Source organism: Oncorhynchus keta, unplaced genomic scaffold (assembly GCF_023373465.1).
Source record: "Oncorhynchus keta strain PuntledgeMale-10-30-2019 unplaced genomic scaffold, Oket_V2 Un_contig_3683_pilon_pilon, whole genome shotgun sequence".
NCBI classification, from domain to species: Eukaryota; Metazoa; Chordata; class Actinopteri; order Salmoniformes; family Salmonidae; genus Oncorhynchus; species Oncorhynchus keta.
This window is the reverse complement of record NW_026287375.1, coordinates 20,039-34,154: the sequence shown is the minus strand read 5'-3', so window position 1 is coordinate 34,154 and position 14,116 is coordinate 20,039. Positions and strand designations below refer to the sequence as shown.

At 45.9% G+C, this 14,116-nt stretch overlaps 1 pseudogene; it reads left to right on the top strand.

Moving 5' to 3' along the window:
- The window catches only part of LOC127924115 (NT-3 growth factor receptor-like), a 124,058-nt pseudogene extending 111,141 nt beyond the window's left edge, over positions 1-12,917 (top strand).
- The last annotated feature ends 1,199 nt before the right edge of the window (positions 12,918-14,116 follow it).

Below are 14,116 nucleotides of genomic sequence, written 5' to 3'. Positions count from 1 at the left end.
GTTAATTTTTCTCTCCAGAGTCCATGGTCCAGATCCATACTGTATAGATGAAGGTTTATGTTTCAGAGTCCATGGTCCAGATGGCCAGCCTCTACATACTGTATAGATGAAGGTTAATGTTTCTCTCTCCAGAGTCCATGGTCCAGATGGCCAGCCTCTACATACTGTATAGATGAAGGTTTATGTTTCTCTCTCTCCAGAGTCCATGGTCCAGATGGCCAGCCTCTACATACTGTATAGATGAAGGTTAATGTTTCTCTCTCTCCAGAGTCCATGGTCCAGATGGCCAGCCTCTACAGACTGTATAGATGAAGGTTAATGTTTCTCTCTCCAGAGTCCATGGTCCAGATGGCCAGCCTCTACATACTGTATAGATGAAGGTTTATGTTTCTCTCTCTCCAGAGTCCATGGTCCAGATGGCCAGCCTCTACATACTGTATAGATGAAGGTTTATGTTTCTCTCTCTCCAGAGTCCATGGTCCAGATGGCCAGCCTCTACAGACTGTATAGATGAAGGTTAATGTTTCTCTCTCCAGAGTCCATGGTCCAGATGGCCAGCCTCCATACTGTGTAAGGTTTATGTTTCTCTCTCCAGAGTCCATGGTCCAGATGGCCAGCCTCTACATACTGTATAGATGAAGGTTTATGTTTCTCTCTCCAGAGTCCATGGTCCAGATGGCCAGCCTCTACATACTGTATAGATGAAGGTTTATGTTTCCTCTCCAGAGTCCATGGTCCAGATGGCCAGCCTCTACATACTGTATAGATGAAGGTTAATGTTTCTCTCTCCAGAGTCCATGGTCCAGATGGCCAGCCTCTACAGACTGTATAGATGAAGGTTAATGTTTCTCTCTCTCCAGAGTCCATGGTCCAGATGCTATGATCCTTGTGGATGGCCATCCGTTCAAACTGACGGAGAGCTGGGTCTGTCCCAGATGTTACACATCGCTACCCAGATCTCAGCCGGCATTGTGTACCTGGCCTCCCAGCACTTTGTCCACAGAGACCTGGCCACCAGGAACTGTCTAGTGGGCAACGGGCTGTTGGTGAAGATAGGAGACTTCCTGCGGGATGTCCAGAGACATCTACAGCACAGACTACTACAGGGTAAGGACTCATGTATGGATGGACTATAGCATTTGGACTGAGAGATTTGATAATTTATGAACCCTGTGCCTTTAACTCCTTAGTGATCCCTTCCCGCTCGAATCCTGGTAACGGGATTGATTGTTAACATCCAGTGAAATTGCACCAAATTCACAAACAGAAATATTCATAATAAGACTTCATAAAACATAAGGATAGGAATGATGATGGTGTCTAAGAATCGTTGACAGACATGTTCTCCATTTGGTTCTGGAGCTGGTCTCCACCTCCCTGTTTCTTCTTCTTCCCTCCATCCTGCTGTGTTATGCATCAGAATACAGCTTAACTTCTTGTTCATCCAGCCGCAGTGTCAGATTTCAACAAGGCTTCACGGCGAAAGCAGACGATTATCTGAGGACAGCGCCCAGCATACAAACACATGAAAATCAGATTTCCAACCAGCCAGGCATGACACAAAAGTCAGAAATAACGAAAACAACAAAGTGAAAACAAAGTGAGTTCCAGGTCACCTGGGGAGTCCACCTGACACATGGAAGAGCAGGGCTACTTCTTCATTTCTCAAAGGAAAAACATCAACCAATTTCTGAAGACTGTTGACATCTAGTGGAAGCCATAGGAACTACAAGCAGATTCCTATCAAAAGGTCTTACCATAGAAATCTAATGCAAAACAGATAGACCTAAAAAAAAAAAATCCCAGGTTGGTTTGTGCTTGGGGTTACGCCTGCCAACTCAGTTCTGTTATACTCACAGACATTATTCTGACAGTTTTAGAAATGTCAGAGTGTTTTCATCCAAATCTAATAATGATATGCATATCCTAGCATCTGGGCCTGAGTGGCAGGCAGTTTACTTTGGTTTTCATCCGGACGTGAAAATACTGCCCCTAGCCCAAAAAAAAGTTTTCAATCTAGAGCAAAAAAAATGTCCTTATATGATAAGTAAACACAGTGAGGCAGTCCAAGAGGGGGCGTCAGTGCCCTCTTGAGAGTCTAGATGGTGAGGCAGTCCACGAGGGGAGTAGTGCCCCTCTTGAAGTAAACACAGTGGGGCAGTCCACGAGGGGGCGAGAGCCCTCTTGAAGTAAACACAGTGAGGCAGTCAACGAGGGCGTAGTGCCCCTCTTGGAAGTAAACACAGTGCGGCAGTCCACGAGGGTTAGTGCCCTCTTGAAGTAAACACAGTGAGGCAGTCCACGAGGGGCGTAGTGCCCCTCTTGAAGTAAACACAGTGGGGCAGTCCACGAGGGGGCGTAGTGCCCCTCTTGAAGTAAACACAGTGGGGCAGTCCACGAGGGAGTCGTAGTGCCCCTCTTGAAGTAAACACAGTGAGGCAGTCCACGAGGGGCGTAGTGCCCCCTTGAAGTAAATACAGTGAGGCAGTCCACGATGGCGTATCAGTGCCCTCTTGAAGTAAACACAGTGGGGCAGTCCACGGGGAGTAGTGCCCCTCTGAAGTAAACACAGTGGGGCAGTCCACGAGTCGTAGTGCCCTCTTGAAGTAAACACAGTGGGGCAGTCCACGAGGGGGCGTAGTGCCCCTCTTGAAGTAAACACAGTGAGGCAGTCCACGAGGGGCGTAGTCAAGTAAACACAGTGGGAGAGTCCACGATGGGGCGTAGTGCCCGGGGCAGTCCACGGGGGGCGTAGTGCCCGGGCAGAGTCCACGAAGAGGAAGCTGCCTCATGTCAACCTGTAAACAAGTTATTGTTACAATCTGGGGAATTTCTGTTCTTCCCAAAAACCTCACGTAATGAACGTGGAGAGAGACATCTGAAATGTATATATATAGTTTTTTATTTAACCAGGTAGGTCTAGTTGAGAACACCTTTATTTAACCAGGTGGGCCAGTTGAGAACAAGTTTATCCATCTCCAACTGCAGGCCTGGCCAAGATAAAGCAAAGCAGTGCAGTACACTGTGGGAGCCTGTAACTCCTTTGATCAAGTCATCCTTTAAATGCGTCAGGGGCGAGAGTCTAGATGGTTATCAGTCCTGGGGAGAGTCTAGATGGTTATCAGTCCTGCGGAGAGTCTAGATGGTTATCAGTCCTGGGGAGAGTCTAGATGGTTATCAGGCCTGGGGAGAGTCTAGATGGTTATCAGTCCTGGGAGAGTCTAGATGGTTATCAGTCCTGGGGAGAGTCTAGATGGTTATCAGTCCTGGGAGAGTCTAGATGGTTATCAGTCCTGGGGAGAGTCTAGATGTTTATCAGGCCTGGGGAGAGTCTAGATGGTTATCAGGCCTGGGGAGAGTCTAGATGGTTATCAGTCCTGGGAGAGTCTAGACGTTTAGGCAGTCCTGGGAGAGTCTAGATGGTTATCAGCCCTGGGGAGAGTCTAGATGGTTATCAGTCCTGGGAGAGTCTAGATGGTTATCAGTCCTGGGGAGAGTCTAGATGGTTATCAGGCCTGGGAGAGTCTAGATGGTTATCAGTCCTGGGGAGAGTCTAGATTTATCAGTCCTGGGAGAGTCTAGATGGTTATCAGTCCTGGGGAGAGTCTAGATGGTTATCAGTCCTGCGGAGAGTCTAGATGGTTATCAGCCCTGGGGAGAGTCTAGATGGTTATCAGTCCTGGGAGAGTCTAGATGGTTATCAGTCCTGGGGAGAGTCTAGATGGTTATCAGTCCTGGGGAGAGTCTAGATGTTTATCAGTCCTGGGGAGAGTCTAGATGGTTATCAGCCCTAGGGAGAGTCTAGATGGTTATCAGGCCTGGGGAGAGTCTAGATGGTTATCAGGCCTGGGGAGAGTCTAGATGTTTATCAGTCCTGGGAGAGTCTAGATGGTTATCAGTCCTGGGGAGAGTCTAGATGGTTATCAGCCCTGGGGAGAGTCTAGATGGTTATCAGGCCTGGGGAGAGTCTAGATGGTTATCAGGCCTGGGGAGAGTCTAGATGGTTATCAGGCCTGGGGAGAGTCTAGATGGTTATCAGGCCTGGGAGAGTCTAGATGGTTATCAGGCCTGGGGAGAGTCTAGATGGTTATCAGGCCTGGGGAGAGTCTAGATGGTTATCAGGCCTGGGGAGAGTCTAGATGGTTATCAGTCCTGCGGAGAGTCTAGACGTTTATCAGTCCTGCGGAGAGTCTAGATGGTTATCAGTCCTGGGAGAGTCTAGATGGTTATCAGTCCTGGGGAGAGTCTAGATGGTTATCCGCCCTGGGGAGAGTCTAGATGTTTATCAGTCCTGGGGAGAGTCTAGATGGTTATCAGTCCTGGGGAGAGTCTAGATGGTTATCAGTCCTGGGGAGAGTCTAGATGTTTATCAGTCCTGCAGAGAGTCTAGATGGTTATCAGCCCTAGGGAGAGTCTAGATGGTTATCAGGCCTGGGGAGAGTCTAGATGGTTATCAGGCCTGGGGAGAGTCTAGATGGTTATCAGTCCTGCGGAGAGTCTAGATGACAATCAGTCCTGGGAGAGTCTAGATGGTTATCAGCCCTGGGGAGAGTCTAGATGGTTATCAGGCCTGGGGAGAGTCTAGATGGTTATCAGGCCTGGGGAGAGTCTAGATGGTTATCAGGCCTGGGGAGAGTCTTGAGATGGTTATCAGGCCTGGGGAGAGTCTAGATGGTTATCAGGCCTGGGGAGAGTCTAGATGGTTTCAGGCCTGGGGAGAGTCTAGATGGTTATCAGGCCTGGGGAGAGTCTAGATGGTTATCAGTCCTGGGGAGAGTCTGATGGTAATCAGGCCTGGGGAGAGTCTAGATGGTTATCAGTCCTGGGGAGAGTCTAGATGGTTATCAGGCCTGGGGAGAGTCTAGATGGTTATCAGGCCTGGGGAGAGTCTAGATGGTTATCAGTCCTGGGGAGAGTCTAGATGGTTATCAGTCCTGGGGAGAGTCTAGATGGTTATCAGGCCTGCGGAGAGTCTAGATGGTTATCAGTCCTGGGGAGAGTCTAGATGGTTATCAGTCCTGGGGAGAGTCTAGACGGTTATCAGGCCTGGGGAGAGTCTAGATGGTTATCAGTCCTGGGGAAGAGTCTAGATGGTTATCAGTCCGGGGAAGAGTCTAGATGGTTATCAGGCCTGGGGAGAGGCCAGATTTATCAGGCATGGGGAGAGTCTAGATCAGCCCTGGGGAGAGTCTAGATGTTTATCAGGCCCTTATGAGGTCTATGACCCAGAGCTAACAGGTAGCCATGAGGTGTAGATGGTTATCAGTCCTGGGGAGAGTCTAGATGGTTATCAGGCCTGGGGAGAGTCGAGATGGTTATCAGGCCTGGGGAGAGTCTAGATGGTTATCAGGCCTGGGGAGAGTCGAGATGGTTATCAGGCCTGGGGAGAGTCTATATGGTTATCAGTCCTGGGAGAGTCTAGATGGTTATCAGTCCTGGGGAGAGTCTAGATGGTTATCAGTCCGGGGAAGAGTCTAGATGGTTATCAGGCCTGGGGAGAGGCCAGACGTTTATCAGGCATGGGGAGAGTCTAGATCAGCCCTGGGGAGAGTCTAGATGTTTATCAGGCCCTTATGAGGTCTATGACCCAGAGCTAACAGGTAGCCATGAGGTGTAGATGGTTATCAGTCCTGGGGGGAGTCTAGATGGTTATCAGGCCTGGGGAGAATCTAGATGTTTATCAGGCCCTTACGAGGTCTATGGCCCAGAGCTAACAGGTAGCCATGAGGTGTAGATGGTTATCAGTCCTGGGGAGAGTCTAGATGTTTATCAGGCCCTTATGAGGTCTATGGCCCAGAGCTAACAGGTAGCCATGAGGTGTAGATGGTTATCAGTCCTGGGGAGAGTCTAGATGGTTATCAGGCCTGGGGAGAGTCTAGATGTTTATCGGGCCTGGGGGAGTCTAGATGGTTATCAGGCCTGGGGGAGTCTAGATTTTTATCAGGCCCTTGTAATCAGGCCCTGTCCGTGATTACAACAGTAACATCGGTCTTGTTGATGCTGTCAGGACTGTGATTACAACAGTAACATCAGTTTTGTTGATGCTGTCAGGACTGTGATTACAACAGTAACATCAGTCTTGTTGATGCTGTCCATGATTACAACAGTAACATCAGTCTTGTTGATGCTGTCCATGATTACAACAGTAACATCAGTCTTGTTGATGCTGTCAGGACTGTGATTACAACAGTAACATCAGTCTTGTTGATGCTGTCCATGATTACAACAGTAACATCAGTCTTGTTGATGCTGTCCATGATTACAACAGTAACATCAGTCTTGTTGATGCTGTCCATGATTACAACAGTAACATCAGTCTTGTTGATGCTGTCAGGACCGTGATTACAACAGTAACATCAGTCTTGTTGATGCTGTCCATGATTACAACAGTAACATCAGTCTTGTTGATGCTGTCCATGATTACAACAGTAACATCAGTCTTGTTGATGCTGTCCATGATTACAACAGTAACATCAGTCTTGTTGATGCTGTCAGGACTGTGATTACAACAGTAACATCAGTCTTGTTGATGCTGTCCATGATTACAACAGTAACATCAGTCTTGTTGATGCTGTCAGGACTGTGATTACAACAGTAACATCAGTCTTGTTGATGCTGTCCATGATTACAACAGTAACATCAGTCTTGTTGATGCTGTCCATGATTACAACAGTAACATCAGTCTTGTTGATGCTGTCCATGATTACAACAGTAACATCAGTCTTGTTGATGCTGTCCATGATTACAACAGTAACATCAGTCTTGTTGATGCTGTCCATGATTACAACAGTAACATCAGTCTTGTTGATGCTGTCCATGATTACAACAGTAACATCAGTCTTGTTGATGCTGTCCGTGATTACAACAGTAACATCAGTCTTGTTGATGCTGTCCATGATTACAACAGTAACATCAGTCTTGTTGATGCTGTCCATGATTACAACAGTAACATCAGTCTTGTTGATGCTGTCCATGATTACAACAGTAACATCAGTCTTGTTGATGCTGTCCATGATTACAACAGTAACATCAGTCTTGTTGATGCTGTCCATGATTACAACAGTAACATCAGTCTTGTTGATGCTGTCCATGATTACAACAGTAACATCAGTCTTGTTGATGCTGTCCATGATGACAACAGTAACATCAGTCTTGTTGATGCTGTCCATGATTACAACAGTAACATCAGTCTTGTTGATGCTGTCCATGATTACAACAGTAACATCAGTCTTGTTGATGCTGTCCATGATTACAACAGTAACATCAGTCTTGCTGATGCTGTCCATGATTACAACAGTAACACCAGTCTTGTTGATGCTGTCCATGATTACAACAGTAACATCAGTCTTGTTGATGCTGTCCATGATGACAACAGTAACAGTCTTGTTGATGCTGTCCGTGATGACAACAGTAACATCAGTCTTGTTGATGCTGTCAGGACTGTGATTATAACAGTAACATCAGTCTTGTTGATGCTGTCCATGATTACAACAGTAACATCAGTCTTGTTGATGCTGTCCATGATTACAACAGTAACATCAGTCTTGTTGATGCTGTCCATGATTACAACAGTAACATCAGTCTTGTTGATGCTGTCCATGATTACAACAGTAACATCAGTCTTGTTGATGCTGTCCATGATTACAACAGTAACATCAGTCTTGTTGATGCTGTCCATGATTACAACAGTAACATCAGTCTTGTCGATGCTGTCCATGATTACAACAGTAACATCAGTCTTGTTGATGCTGTCCATGATTACAACAGTAACATCAGTCTTGTTGATGCTGTCCATGATTACAACAGTAACATCAGTCTTGTTGATGCTGTCCATGATTACAACAGTAACATCAGTCTTGTTGATGCTGTCCATGATTACAACAGTAACATCAGTCTTGTTGATGCTGTCCATGATTACAACAGTAACATCAGTCTTGTTGATGCTGTCCATGATTACAACAGTAACATCAGTCTTGTTGATGCTGTCCACAACAGATTACAACAGTAACATCAGTCTTGTTGATGCTGTCCATGATTACAACAGTAACATCAGTCTTGTTGATGCTGTCCATGATTACAACAGTAACATCAGTCTTGTTGATGCTGTCCATGATTACAACAGTAACATCAGTCTTGTTGATGCTGTCCATGATGACAACAGTAACATCAGTCTTGTTGATGCTGTCAGGACTGTGATTACAACAGTAACATCAGTCTTGTTGATGCTGTCCATGATTACAACAGTAACATCAGTCTTGTTGATGCTGTCCATGATTACAACAGTAACATCAGTCTTGTTGATGCTGTCCATGATTACAACAGTAACATCAGTCTTGTTGATGCTGTCAGGACTGTGATTACAACAGTAACATCAGTCTTGTTGATGCTGTCCATGATTACAACAGTAACATCAGTCTTGTTGATGCTGTCAGGACTGTGATTACAACAGTAACATCAGTCTTGTTGATGCTGTCCATGATTACAACAGTAACATCAGTCTTGTTGATGCTGTCCATGATGACAACAGTAACATCAGTCTTGTTGATGCTGTCCATGATTACAACAGTAACATCAGTCTTGTTGATGCTGTCCATGATTACAACAGTAACATCAGTCTTGTTGATGCTGTCCATGATTACAACAGTAACATCAGTCTTGTTGATGCTGTCCATGATTACAACAGTAACATCAGTCTTGTTGATGCTGTCCCATGATTACAACAGTAACATCAGTCTTGTTGATGCTGTCAGGCCATGATTACTGTGATTACAACAGTAACACCAGTCTTGTTGATGCTGTCCGTGATTACAACAGTAACATCAGTCTTGTTGATGCTGTCCATGATGACAACAGTAATGCTGTCAGGCCCATGATTAGCTGCTAACCTGTTCTAAGTCACACAGCAGTCTGTACTAATATAGTCCTGTTAACCTGTTTCAGGTCTTGGAGGTCACACAGCGCTGTACCCATATAGTCCTGCTAACCTGTTCAAGGTCACACAGCGCTGTACTAATATAGTCCTGTTAACCTGTTTCAGGTCAGAGGTCACACAGCGTTGTACTAATATAGTCCTGTTAACCTGTTTCAGGTCAGAGGTCACACAGCGCTGTACTAATATAGTCCTGTTAACCTGTTTCAGGTCGGAGGTCACACAGCGCTGTACTAATATAGTCCTGTTAACCTGTTTCAGGTCGGAGGTCACACAGCGTTGTACTAATATAGTCCTGTTAACCTGTTTCAGGTCAGAGGTCACACAGCGTTGTACTAATATAGTCCTGTTAACCTGTTTCAGGTCGGAGGTCACACAGCGCTATACTAATATAGTCCTGTTAACCTGTTTCAGGTCGGAGGTCACACAGCGCTGTACTAATATAGTCCTGTTAACCTGTTTCAGGTCGGAGGTCACACAGCGCTATACTAATATAGTCCTGTTAACCTGTTTCAGGTCGGAGGTCACACAGCGCTATACTAATATAGTCCTGTTAACCTGTTTCAGGTCGGAGGTCACACAGCGCTATACTAATATAGTCCTGTTAACCTGTTTCAGGTCGGAGGTCACACAGCGCTATACTAATATAGTCCTGTTAACCTGTTTCAGGTCGGAGGTCACACAGCGCTGTACTAATATAGTCCTGTTAACCTGTTTCAGGTCGGAGGTCACACAGCGCTATACTAATATAGTCCTGTTAACCTGTTTCAGGTCGGAGGTCACACCATGTTGCCGATCCGCTGGATGCCCCCTGAGAGCATCATGTACAGAAAGTTCACAACAGAAAGTGACGTTTGGAGCTTTGGTGTCATCCTCTGGGAGATCTTCACCTACGGGAAGCAGCCGTGGTTTCAGCTGGCCAACAACGAGGTATACTGTAGGGCTCTAGTCAAGAGTAGTGGACTATTGAGGCAATAGGACGCCATTTCAACTCACATTAGTATTGGTGGTCTGAAGTCAAGAGGTCTGAAGACAAGAGTAGTGACTATATAACACATTTAGGAGCACCCCTAGTGTCTATATAACACATTTAGGAGCACCCCTAGTGTCTATATAACACATTTAGGAGCACCCCTAGGAGCACCCCTAGTGTCTATATAACACATTTAGGAGCACCCCTAGTGTCTATATAACACATTTAGGAGCACCCCTAGGAGCACCCCTAGAGCACCCCTAGTGTCTATATAACACATTTAGGAGCACCCCTAGTGTCTATATAACACATTTAGGAGCACCCCTAGTGTCTATATAACACATTTAGGAGCACCCCTAGGAGCACCCCTAGTGTCTATATAACACATTTAGGAGCACCCCTAGGAGCACCCCTAGTGTCTATATAACACATTTAGGAGCACCCCTAGTGTCTATATAACACATTTAGGAGCACCCCTAGGAGCACCCCTAGTGTCTATATAACACATTTAGGAGCACCCCTAGTGTCTATATAACACATTTAGGAGCACCCCTAGGAGCACCCCTAGTGTCTATATAACACATTTAGGAGCACCCCTAGTGTCTATATAACACATTTAGGAGCACCCCTAGTGTCTATATAACACATCTAGGAGCACCCCTAGTGTCTATATAACACATTTAGGAGCACCCCTAGTGTCTATATAACACATTTAGGAGCACCCCTAGGAGCACCCCTAGTGTCTATATAACACATTTAGGAGCACCCCTAGGAGCACCGCTAGTGTCTATATAACACATTTAGGAGCACCCCTAGGAGCACCCCTAGTGACTATATAACACATTTAGGAGCACCCCTAGGAGCACCCCTAGGAGCACCCCTAGTGTCTATATAACACATTTAGGAGCACCCCTAGGAGCACCCCTAGTGTCTATATAACACATTTAGGAGCACCCCTAGGAGCACCCCTAGTGTCTATATAACACATTTAGGAGCACCCCTAGTGTCTATATAACACATCTAGGAGCACCCCTAGAGCACCCCTAGTGTCTATATAACACATCTAGGAGCACCCCTAGTGTCTATATAACACATTTAGGAGCACCCCTAGGAGCACCCCTAGTGTCTATATAACACATTTAGGAGCACCCCTAGGAGCACCCCTAGTGTCTATATAACACATTTAGGAGCACCCCTAGGAGCACCCCTAGTGTCTATATAACACATTTAGGAGCACCCCTAGGAGCACCCCTAGTGTCTATATAACACATTTAGGAGCACCCCTAGGAGCACCCCTAGTGTCTATATAACACATTTAGGAGCACCCCTAGTGTCTATATAACACATTTAGGAGCACCCCTAGTGTCTATATAACACATTTAGGAGCACCCCTAGTGTCTATATAACACATTTAGGAGCACCCCTAGTGTCTATATAACACATTTAGGAGCACCCTAGGAGCACCCCTAGTGTCTATATAACACATTTAGGAGCACCCCTAGTGTCTATATAACACATTTAGGAGCACCCCTAGTGTCTATATAACACATCTAGGAGCACCCCTAGTGTCTATATAACACATTTAGGAGCACCCCTAGTGTCTATATAACACATTTAGGAGCACCCCTAGTGTCTATATAACACATTTAGGAGCACCCCTAGTGTCTATATAACACATTTAGGAGCACCCCTAGGAGCACCCCTAGTGTCTATATAACACATTTAGGAGCACCCCTAGTGTCTATATAACACATTTAGGAGCACCCCTAGTGTCTATATAACACATCTAGGAGCACCCCTAGGAGCACCCCTAGTGTCTATATAACACATCTAGGAGCACCCCTAGGAGCACCCCTAGTGTCTATATAACACATCTAGGAGCACCCCTAGGAGCACCCCTAGGAGCACCCCTAGTGTCTATATAACACATAGCACACTCTTCCTGAGACTCGGCCCTTCCTGATGCCCTGCCCACCTCTTCCTATGCAGTATTCCAGAACTCCCAGGGGAGGGGTAAATCAATGTAATTCAATTAATATTACTCTTACAAAGCAAGTTTATTAGTACAATCAAACTGCCCCTAAGAAATGTCCTGTCAAGGGGTGCACATCCCCTCCTAACTCATGCACTTGAAGTGTCAATATTGTCAATAATATTAACCTGTAGTCAGTGAGAGCATTTTAATGTTTTGAAACCCAAATGTATGTAGTGTAAATACAGGTGTACAATAATCTCTCCTCTCTCTGTCTCCCTGTTTGACTGACCCCTAACCCCTACACCCTAACCCCTCCTCTCTCTGTCTCTCTGTTTGACTGACCCCTAACCCCTACACCCTAACCCCTCCTCTCTGTCTCTCTGTTTGACTGACCCCTAACCCTTACACCCTAACCCCTCTCTCTGTCTCTCTGTTTGACTGACCCCTAACCCCTACACCCTAACCCCTCCTCTCACTGTCTCTCTGTTTGACTGACCCCTAACCCCTACTCTCTCTGTCTCTCTGTTTGACTGACCCCTAACCCTGTCTCTCTGTTTGACTGACCCTAACCCCTCCTCTCTCTGTCTCTCTGTTTGACTGTCCCCTAACCCCTACACCCTAACCCATCCTCTCTCTGTCTCTGTTTGACTGACCCCTAACCCCTACACCCCCCCCTCCTCTGTCTCTGTTTGACTGACCCCTAACCCCTACACCCTAACCCATCCTCTCTCTGTCTCTGTTTGACTGTCCCCTAACCCCTACACCCTAACCCATCCTCTCTCTGTCTCTCTGTTTGACTGACCCTCCTCTCTCTGTCTCTTCAGGTCATAGAGTGTTTAGTACAGGGTCAGGTCCTGGACAGGCCAAGGGTTTGTCCCAAGGAGGTGTATGACCTGATGCTGGCCTGCTGGCAGAGGGAACCACAGCAGAGGTTGAACATCAAGGACATTCAGAAGGTCCTCTATACCATGGGGAAAGACACACCTGTCTACCTGGATATACTGCTAGCACCAGTTCTACCTGGACGGAGTAGGAGTTGATCCTAGACACTCACCTTGGATCAGTTTTGCATTTCTCTAACCAATGGTTAAGTTTAAGTTTGGGGAGGAGAAGCTGATCCTAGACCTGTACCTTAGGGGAAACTTTACCCTGGAGCTTGCCCGGATGTCTTGGGCTAAGATCGTCTGGATGTAATGCTTGTTGGACAGACAGACTGATTAGACAACCAGGACATAACCAGCCAGCCTGTTCCTTACTGTTCCGCTGTCAACAGGAGCCTAAACGTTTGGGAAGGACTCAAAGTGCCTGATCCACTATTTCCATATACTGGATAAAAGTATTAACAAAACAAACATTTACATTTTGTTTCCTGATACAGTGTACACACCTGGTCAATCTGTCATGGAAAGGTGTTCCTAATGTTCTGTCCACTCAGTGTATATGTAACAGTATAACTTTAAACCCGTCCCCTCGCCCATACCCGGGCGTGAACCAGGGACCCTCTGCACACATCAACAACAGTCACCCTCGAAGCATCGTTACCCATCGCTCCACAAAGCCGCCCCTTGCAGAGCAAGGGGAACTACTACTTCAAGGTCTCAGAGCAAGTGACGTGAACCGATTGAAACGCTATTTAGCGCGCACTGCTAACTAAGCTAGCCGTTTCACATCCGTTACATATATCCAGTGCAAAGTATTCAGGACCCTTGACTTTTTCCACATTTTGTTACGTTACAGCCTTACTCTAAAATTGATTAAAATATATATTTTTCCTCATCAATCTACACACAATACCCCATAATGACAAAGCGAAAAACAGGTTTTTTTATTTTTTTTTTATGTATTAAAGATACAAAACATAAATACCTTATTTACATAAGTATTCAGACCCTTTGCTATGAGACTCGAAAAAGAGCTCAGGTGCATCCTGTTTCCATTGATTATCCTTGAGATGTTTCTACAACTTGGAGTCCACCTGTGGTAAATTCAATGAATTGGACATGATTTGGAAAGACTGACACCTGCCTATATAAGATCCCACAGTTAACAGTGTATATCAGAGCAAAAACTAAGCCATGAGGTCGAAGGAATTGTCCCCAGAGCTCTGAGACAGGATAGTGTAGAGGCACAGATCTGGGAAAGGGTACCAAAACATTTCTGCAGCATTGAAGGTTCCCAAGGACACAGTGGCCATCATTCTTAAATGGAAGAAGTTTGGAATCACCAAGACTCTTCCTAG